This window comes from Vulpes lagopus, chromosome 11 (genome assembly GCF_018345385.1).
Source record: "Vulpes lagopus strain Blue_001 chromosome 11, ASM1834538v1, whole genome shotgun sequence".
NCBI classification, from domain to species: Eukaryota; Metazoa; Chordata; class Mammalia; order Carnivora; family Canidae; genus Vulpes; species Vulpes lagopus.
Window position 1 is genome coordinate 70925061 of NC_054834.1, and position 10237 is coordinate 70935297.

Here is a 10237-nt window from a genome sequence, read left to right on the forward strand (position 1 = left end):
ACAGACACCTTCTCTCTGGGCATGGTTTGCAGCGTCTTGGGAAATGCTCACAGGGCACTCACTTCACTAACACAGGGCAACGAAGGGGGGGGGGATTTCTTTCTTTCTTTTTTTTTTTAGATTCTATTTATTTATTCATGAAAGACACACAGAGAGAGGCAGAGACATAGGCAGAGGGAGAAGCAGGCTCCATCCAGGGAGCCTGATGCAGGACTCGATCCCAGGACCCCAGGATCACGACCTGAGCCGAAGGCAGATGCTCAGGTGCCCCGGGGAGGGAACTTCTGCTAACCCCTGTGGACGGTCAGCATGGTCAGGTGCGTGGCAGTAACGAACATCCCCTAGGCTCACAGCCATAAACCAGCCTGATCCCCACTTGTGCTGCCGGTTCATTGTAGGCCAGCGGGGCTCTCTCCTGCATCATCCTCGCTCCAGAATCTGGCCAACAGAGCGGACACTGTCTGGAACATTGTCATTTAGTGTGGGTGAGCATAAGATCCCCCTGGTGGGCCTTTCATTGGCAACAAAAGTCTCCAGCCCGACCGGGACACTGGGCACATCTGCTCATGGTTAATTGGGCAGGACAAGTCACATGGCCCCAAACCACCACAGGGACTGGGAAGTGCTACATCCTGCTACAGACACGCCGTCCCAAATGGGGAGGACAGTGCAGATGCTCTGGTCAGGAGGACACCATTAGGGCGGCAGCCAGGGCACACATGATGCCAGGGGTTTAATCCTCATGCGCCCAGCTGTGAGATTGGTTTATTAAAACCGATTTCATGATTCAGGAACTGAAACTAAGAGAGGCTAATTAACTTGGTGAAGGTCATTGAGACAATGATGGGGAATTCAAGTCTGTGCATAAACCTTGTAGGGCTGCAGAGGGTGAGGAACATAGGAGAGAAGGACCAAAACAGTGGGGGAGCAGCTCCCCCACCGAGCACAAGGTTTCCCTGTCAACAGAGCCCTGGGAGAGTCCCATACACAGATGCCCTCTGATGACATTTCTGAGCATCAAAGGTGACGAATAAATTCTAGACACAGTGAGAGATGACAACAGTAAACAGGTAAACTCTAAAGTAGGGCTACTAGGAAAAATCCAGAATGCCAGTTAAACCTGAATTTCAGAAATAGAGCAAATAACTTTTAGAAGAAGCCCATCCCAAACATTGCCTGTGTTTTTGTTTGCTAAATCTGGCAACTACTCTAAAATAAAGAGGTCCTACTGCATCAGAACTCCTACCTGCAAAGATGGTGTCGGAAGACAAGAAGCTGCAGGGAATTCCCTACCTCGTCCCACTGCTTGAACCAGCTGAACCTGAACTCCATCCGAGGACTCATTAGTTGAGAAGCCAGTACATCTCACTTTTATTTAACCTAGATTGCAACTAAGGATGATTCTTTAAAGCAGACAAGGTCTGGAACACAATCTCATGACCTGTGGGGGATATTTAACATTTTCCTTGTCTGTATATTTGAACCTTAATTTTGCACTTTGACTTAGCCTTGGACGTTCTTCTCTAAACACCCAGTTTAGAGCATGTACCTTCCTGAGGATTGGATTCATTCATTCATTCAGCCTCTCCTCCTTCCAAAAAGCCCCATTCCACGAGGGTTCATGGGCTGGGGAGGATCAAGTCAGGAGGACCTATGTTGGAGTTCTAACTCAGGCGCACTCCAGTTGTGAGTTCTAGAACAACTCGTATCCCCTCCTCAAGCCTCTGTTCTGCCGTCTGTGAAAGGGGGTGTCACACAGCTAGTGGGTTTTGCTAAGGAAGGGCCCAGTGTGAGGCCCCTGGTGGCGCCAGGGTCTTGACATCTTCACCGTCAGCACCGCAAGCCCATGCTGCCCCCCCCCACCCCCGGAGTTGGAACCAGCCTGGCCGAGAGCCCCTCCCACTGGCTGTGTGGCCGTCTCTACCCCAAGTCTCAGCCGCCAGAACGAGCAGCAGGCTTGGACGGAAGGAATGTTCTGTGCTCCCGGGGTCCCTTTCCTCTATCTGCTCTCCCAACGTTCTGGCAAAAGTTTGCAAGCACCGACTTGTAGCAGGTGCCACACTGGATGCTCTTGAGGAAGAGATGAAAAAGCATTGTCCCTGCCTCCTCAGAAGTCAGTGAATGTCTGAGAGAGGTTCCGGGGTAGGGGTGCTAGCAGGAGGCTCGGGGGAGGTGAGTGGATTCCCACCCTGTGTTCCATGTGGCGGGAGAGAAACAAATCACGACCGAAGCGTCCACTGTAAGGGCGCATCTCACCTGAGTGCTGGCAAGTCCTCCTGGGGAGGCGTGAGCCAAAGAATAGAGCCCCCCCAGAATTCAAGGAGGGGCAGGGTCACTGGGCCAGGCCTTCCCGGGGCAGCCAGGCGGCTGCAGGTGGCAGAGAGGGCCAGTGTCCCGAGGCTGGGGACAGGGATCACCAAGAAGGGTAGCGTCTGCCCCCTGTCTGTCTGATTCCAGTCTTCTTCACATGGGGGTCTCCCCCTAGGTCAGAACCCCTGAGTTGTTGTCGGCTTACAGCCTCCACGCACGTCCCCCAAAGCCTGCTCGGAGCTTGCTTTCTGAGAACAGATTGTGCACCTGGACAGAAGGGGAGGTGTGGACAGTGTTACGTGGCGTGTGGAGCCCGGGGGGGACCTCCTCGAGAAGTTCCCAGCCTGGCCCCCTGGAGAGACTCTCCATTCCTGTTCTTCCCGGCATAGTTCGAGAGGGCACTACTAGAATCTTCCAGGAGGCTCTGCAGGATGGTAGACGATTTTATTCCCTAAGCCCACACAATGGCTCCTAGACTTTCTGCAGAATGGCACTGGGGGCTTCCAGCCTAACAGGCTGAGAAGGAAAGAAGCCAAGCTCTCTGGGCTTAGGAGAACCCCAGGCTGCTGGGCACCACCTGGGGGTGGGGCTTGGGAGAAAGTCTAAGACCACCAGCACACCCACCCCACCCTCCCCTGCCCTGGCCATGGCCGCCGTGGGCAGGGTCCCCTTCCCCTCCCTGAGGCAGGTGCTCAGAACTCACACATGGTGTGGACGTGTCTGAAAGGGCAGATGGGTGTGTCATTCTCCAGTTGGGTGTCCCTCAGCTCCCACCTGTTGTGTGTCCAGGGTGGTCAGACATGGACTATTCTGAGCAGTACAAGTGACAGGGCGTGCCTGACCAGGGGCCCCAAGTGGGCTTGGAGGTTGGGTGAGATGGGAATTCAGGCTTCCTGGGGACCACAAAGTGAGGGAAGGGTCAGGGAGCCCCTCACAGTCAGGAATGAGGGCGATGGAACATGGATGCTCACTAGGGGTCTCCTTTCCCAGAGGACCAGCCTGGCCCTCTGGACCAAGGGGGTCCCTTGAGGGTGGGGGGGGGGGAACTCAAGCCACAGCAGTGGCATTGACCAAGGATGGGATCGTGTCCTCACCCCCAGACAGTCAGGTAAGGAGCCATCTCTTCTCCCTCTTCCCACCCCACACACACTGGAGTACCTAGGGCAGCCAAGAGGGTGGGGCATGATGTAAACAGACCCTTCCACTCTCCTCACTTGGCTGCTCCCCTGGCAGAAGTCAGGGCTGGCACAGTGGGAGGGGGACATGGAGAAAGGAAGACCTTGAATCAAATATGACATTTATTCACCCACTATCCATCCACCCATCCACCCATCCATCCATCTATCCACTTAGTCACCCATCCCCCTCTCACCAACCCATCCATCTACCATCCACCCACCCATCTTTCTACTCACCCACCCATCCACCCATCCATCTATCCACCCACTCACCCATCCACACATCCATCTATCCATTCAACCACCCATCCATCCACCCACCATCCACTCATCCACCCACTTATCCATCTATCCACTCACCCACCCAACCACACATCAATCCAACCATCCATCTCTCCACTCACCCACCCAACCATCCACCAACCCATCCATTCATCCACCCACTCATCCATCCGCCCACCCACCTACCTATCCATACAACCAACCAACTCCATTCTCTCCATTCACTCACCCATCCAAACATCCATTTATCCGTTTCTTACTTTGCCTGAACAAAAGTCATGGCCAAAGCAATGGGAGAGGGGTACTAAGGGAGAAGGGTCTGAATCAAATAGAACAGTAACATTTTAAAACAAACAGGACCAAGTTGCAGAAAAAATAATGAGGCTGCCTCAGCAGTACTACAAGCATAACTTGCCTTATCCCAGCCCTCCACACATTATCTCCCTCGGTCTGCACTGCACACATGGAAGAAGGAGGAGCTACAATGATCCCTAGTTCGAGGACACACCTGAGGTCACACGGCTAAGAATCCCAGGCAGTTGACTGGTATCCTTCCCACAGTAACAGCAATAGAATCGGGGTGAGCTCTCACCCAGATTTCCTGCTGTTCAGCAGGAAAGAGCAGGGGCGAGACAGGGCCTGACAGCACAGTCAGAAGCAATTACTGAGAAAACTATCCACATTTATATCCCAATGAGTCAAGAGTCCTCAATGATGGGCTCCATACACACATACCCAGAAATCGGGCTTGCCTGGGCTCTCCAGAGCAGTGTAACCATCAGCATCCAGCAAGTGGATTTATAATAGCTACTCGAGCGCGAGTTTCTCCTATTAAATACACAACAATTAGTGATCCTAATAGTCCATAACGACTTAATTGGATGCTGAAAATTGCTTTGTTAAAAGCCATTTGAGGGGTTGGGGTAAGTAACTGTCAATTCAGCCTCCAGATGACTTTCCTGTTCCTGGAGAATTGGTCGTCGCCCTCAGCTGGGTTTTCAGTCCCAGCCCGAGGTGTGACTCACTACGGGCAGCTCAGACCCCAGGCCCGTCACTCCCCGGGAGGTCAGCTGGACTTCGGGTCTCCTGATGCTCCTGCCTGCACAGCGGCCAAGAGGGAGGGTGGTAGGAAGTCACAACAGTGGCCATTCTGTGACTCCCAGGGCTTCCTGGCCCAATTTGTGATTTCAAGTGTAGCACCCCTCCCGCAACTGATGCAGGATGCCGCTGCAGCTGGGGGTGCAGTCGCGGGCCCCAGCCCAGCCTAGGTCTCTGCACTTCGGTGCTGGCTACTCATGAATAGAGAGGCTGGGCTAGGGATGACCCAAGGGTACTGTGTCCTATTTTTTATTTTCATCCATCCACCTGTTCATCATCATCCATCTGTCCACCCATCCCACTATCGCTCCCTCCCTCCATCCACCATGGTCCGTCTATCCCAGAAGGCCTTGCAGGAAGTCGTCAGGTGCTAGTAATGGATACACTTGCATCTAATTCAAAGTGCATGGGGCAGCCCGGGTGGCTCAGCAGTTTAGCGCTGCCTTCAGCCAAGGGGTGATCCTGGAGACCCGGGGGATTGAGTCCCATGTCAGGCTCCCTGCGTGGAGCCTGCTTCTCCCTCTGCCTGTGTCTCTGCCTCTCTCTGTGTGTGTCTCTCATGAATAAATAAATAAAATTTTAAAAAAAGGAAGTACATGTAAGGCAGGGGTCTACCACTGCTGAAGCTCTCACAGGCAAGCACCCAAGTGGGTGGCTTCTGGGAGCGGTCTTCAGACTCTGATGGTGACAGTGGGGCCCTGGCTCCAGAGCCCGAGGATATAGCAGCAGCTTCCCAGCTGACATCCCGTTAGCAAAGAGCCAAGAGCTTTCTTTGTTGGCTCAGTTTTGCTTTCAAAGTTGTTCTTGAATTTGCAGCTCAGAATCCATTCCCTCAGCCTCGCTAAGGCTCCCTCTGGCCCTGTGCTAACCCCTGGTGAATTCCTTCCTATTTTACCCAGTTGGCGTGGACTCTATTCTCTGCAACTGAGCCCCGACAGAGCCGATGCAAGGAGCCTTCTCTTCTGGGAGAAGGGCTTTTATTTTCATCAGCTTCTCAATGGGGCTGTGACCTAAGAAAGGCTGAAAGCCTCACTCATTGGTGATTCGCGGGAAGTTCTGCTGGGTCAAGGTGGGTGTCCGGGGAGGTTTGGGGGGATGCTTCTAAAAAGCGCTGCTGATTTACATTCTACCCATCTGGAGTTTCAGATCCTGGGTCTAATTAACGCACTCACCTGCAGCCATTTCATATCCAATTCAATTCAACATGTTCAATGAGTTGTTTAATAAATATGCACAGAATGAGCTTTCGCCAGGCCCCGCGCTAGTTGCTGGGGAAGCAGACGCATCTGCCTCAACTCCTGCCAGGGGGAGGTGGAGCGGCTCAGGCACTGCCTATGGAAGAGAAACCCCACAAAATGAGCCATTGCTCTATGGGGCCATGAAGAACACAGAGACGTGTGCAGCCCCCGGTGGAGCGTGCACAGGGCGACAAAGCACCCCTGAAAATGCCTGTGAACACCCACAGTAGCAGGTGGCAAAAATGGCCACAAATTCTGCCCCTGCCCCAGGAGGTAGAGCCCGCTTCTCCATTCCTCGAATATGGGTTGGTCCTGTGTCGAGCCCGCGATCATGGCAAACGTGAGGCCAGCCAGGGCTGGAAAGGCAGTTGTGCGTCAGCTTGCCCTTGGAGATGCTGCAGCCACTGCCGTGCAGGGTGTGGATCCCCCGACCGCCAGCTGGCCGTGGACCAGCAGAAGAACCACCCAGCGGGCCTAGCCTGCAGGTGGGGCACGTATTCATGAGCTGATAAATGGTTGTACTTTTAAACCACCAAGCTGTGGGGACGCTACCCCTGTTCTGTGCCCAGAATTGTAACAATAATGGGCAAATATTCTCTGCTTTCAGGTAACTAAGACATCACACCTAAAATGAAATTTGCATTTGGAGTAGGGCCCCCACCACCTACACGATTAGTCTTCTGGAAACTTCTTCTCAGTCTGAAAGGAGAGAACAATGTCTGATGGCCCAAGTGCGGGCCAGATTCAGTCCTTTGGTATAAAAGCCATGCTCCAAGCAAACTGAGAGGCAGCCGTGTCTGGCAGGTACTCCATCACGGTTGAGGACGGGCGGCTGGCAATGGGTGCTGGCGGCAAGGCTCCCCTGCTGCCGACCTGCCAGCATGGCCCCGAGGCTGGCCAATCCGAAAGGATACTCACTGGGTCTCCTTAGGCGGACCTGGGTTTGAGTTCCAGCCCTGCCACTCAGTGTGGACAAGACCTTTAGCAAGCCAGGTCACCTGTCAGAGCCCCCACTTGCTGGCTGACTACCTGGACTGACACCACCATCTCCCAGGTAATCAGGAGGTGAGAGCCAAGGGCTCGGGGCTCGGTACACGCGTGCCAGCATCCTCTGCTCCCGACTGGCTCAAGGCTCAAGGTCACCTTAGTAACCTTGACCTTGGTAACAGCGGTGACAACCTGGGTGACACCAGAGATGGGCCCAGGGGTATGCCGTGCTGAGTGAACCAATCCAGACACCCCAAAGGACAGGCGTCGCATGATCTCATCCACATGTCGAATCTAAAAAGTCCAACTTGTGGAAGCAGAGAGCTGGTGTGGCTGCCAGAGGCTGGGGGTGAGGAGGTGACAGTCAGAGGGTAGGGTGTCACTCGTGCAGGACCCGATGGCCCCAGGTGGCTGGAGTTAGCCATTCTGTACCGAATACTTGAATGGTGGAGGGGACAAGGCTGTCCCCCCAAGGATCTGAGAGCAGAGCACAGAGCAGCTGCTACAACACAGAAGCGTCTTTAAAACCTTGTGTCTTCTCTTTCAAACGTGCGCAGTTAGTACTTCTCTCCAGCTGTTTGTTTTAAGGTAAAACGTTTGAAATTGCTTACCAATTAAGTTACTTAGCTCTCCCTCCGAAGAAGCGTCGGAGGAAAATACACGTCTGGGAAGCTGTGCAGGTTCCAGTTGGAGCCCTGTCCCGGGGTTCTGGTCCCCTGGCCTCTGCCGGGTTCCCCCAAGGCAGACACGCCCCCACCCGAATGCAGCAGACACAGGGACCCCCGAGTGGCAACCGGCTGACGTCAAGTATGCTGATCGACTGTTTTCCAAACCCAAACCAGGCAGTGACTTTTGCGTTGGTGCAGGTGTCAGAGGGAGACTGGACAGCGCCGTCGGGAATTCCGGGGGCTTTCTGAGAGTTTAGGGGAGGACTCTGGGGGCCCAGAGTGTCGGGGTCACTGTATTTCCCCTCAGGCCCCTCCCCATCGTGGAGCCTGACTGGCCTCAGCGAGTCCAGGCCACTGCGGAGGGGATTCCCAGAGTCCCCCCTCGGGGGCCCATAGTTCCTCTGACCCAGCTGCGGCTCCCCTGGTGGTGACAAGGGCTGCTTATGCTGGGGGGGGGACACTATCTGAGCGCGCTGGCTGGCACCCCAGCCCTGGGGTGGGGGAGAGGGGGCGAGGGCCTGAGGTGGGGGCAGTGAGGGCCGGTGGTGGGGCAGGGCCGGAGGGCGACAAGGGCCAGCGGGCCCAGTGGAAGCCGGTTCCTTGGGCGAGGGGCTGGCCAGCAACCTGCCCAGGAGGCCGATTCACAACTGGACACATTTTATCAAGAGAATTAGCAGCAAGCTGCCAGCTTGTTGCCTTCCCGGGCACTTCCCACTGCTTTCTGCAAGCCGACATCTCACGAGGAGATCCTGAGACCCTGACATTTGGAGCCTGAATCAGCAGGCAGAGGGCAGCCTGACCCGAGAGAGAGAGAGAGAGAGATAGAGAAAGAGACAGAGAGACAGAGAGAGAGAGAGCTCTGAGCTTTGAGGCTTGGGGCTGCTCATTGCAGTGTCCACCTGCCTGCAGGAGGCTGTGGGCCTACCTCCTTGGGGGACCTGGACTGGGAAGCCCCCTGTCCTTTGTCAGTGTGCCTGGCAGGCACCGGGGGGTCACTGCCCAGTAGTCCTTGTGGTGGCCCCTCTTTGGGACTATCAACAACCCAGCACCTGCTTTGGCATCTGCCAGCCTGGATTCATGTCCCAGCTCTATCCTGTGCTGGTCCTATGAGACTCAGTTCCCCATCTGTAAAATGGGCGTGGCAACGCCAGGCCCACCTGCCCTCAGGGCTTCAGTGAGGGTTCCTGGGGCGATGGATGTGAGACGTGCTCTGCCGTCTGCCCAGCGCTGTGGACACAGGCATGAGGGAGCAGAGTCCACACCTGGATCCTGCCTCTGGAAGCTATGACATCATCCAAGTGTGTCTCTGGGCCCCTGCACCCTTGCAGGGGATCTGGTCCCAATAGCAATGAGACCCTGACTAGAGTCCACTTCTAAAATCAGTCCCTCCTGCTTGAGCAAAGCCTCGTGAGGGGTCTGGTGGTCAATTCTTTCACCTCAGGGGGCCCTCGCCTGTTTGCTGGTCACATCTGAGGACACTGGCCCATCGATCTGTGCATGTAAACCACCTGGGGGCCCTGTGAAAGGCGTGTCCAGCTCACGTTCTGAAGATGCTCGCTCACCAGACAGCGAACCCTGGAGAAGGAGAAGCAGCCACCCTGGGGTCCCCGGAGAGCCGTGTCGAGGCTCTTTGGCTGCCCTGCCCAGCCTCATTCACTACTATCCTGAGTGACCCTCATGGGTCCCACGCAGGGCCGCAGATCCTGCCCTCAGGAACTCACACGCCAGTTTCCAAGCCCTTGTCCTGGGGAGGCCATGAGACCAGGCCTCCAGAGCAGGAGCCCAGGTGCCTGCGGTTCTGACTCTGAGCTTCTTGCACTTCCTCCGTGTGGGCCCAAGACACGGGACAGACTCCATGTTCCCCAGACCTGGTCCAAATAGCACAAGAAGGGTGCAAGGCTGCAGAGCATACAGGGGGATGCTCCCCTGGCACACAGTGAGGACTGAGCACCTGCCCGCTGCCAGCTCCCCCTGACCCCACTCCCAGTGGCCAGCCCGGCAGCCTGGACTCTGCCGTCTGTCAGTGGAGAGTCGGTGCTGGAGAATTTCCACCCAGCTCCGTGCCACGGGGGCCAGCATCTTGGGCCCAGCAGAGGTGCAGACTCTCAGGGCCTGGCGCCTGCTGGGGCTCAGGCTCCTGGGCAGGACTGGGATGCAGGGTCTGCACAAGTGAGGAGTCGGCCACCAGGTCCCTGTGCTCGGGCGGCCGGTAGGTGTCGCCCTGACACAGGCTGTCAGGTGGCGCTCCAGCCTGACTTTGCAAAGCCAGTGAAGGTCGCAGGGCCATTGTCTCCTGGAGTGTGCAAGAAGGCACCAAGGCACCGCCCGCATGCTGGTGTGGCCCTGGAGGAGGGGTGCCCGTGTGCCCATGTGAGTGTGTGAGTGTGTGTTGGTGTCTCCACGCATTTAATCACGTTCCCAACAGACATCCTGAAGATGGAGCACCCAGGGATGTCTCCGGCCAGGACCCTCCCCA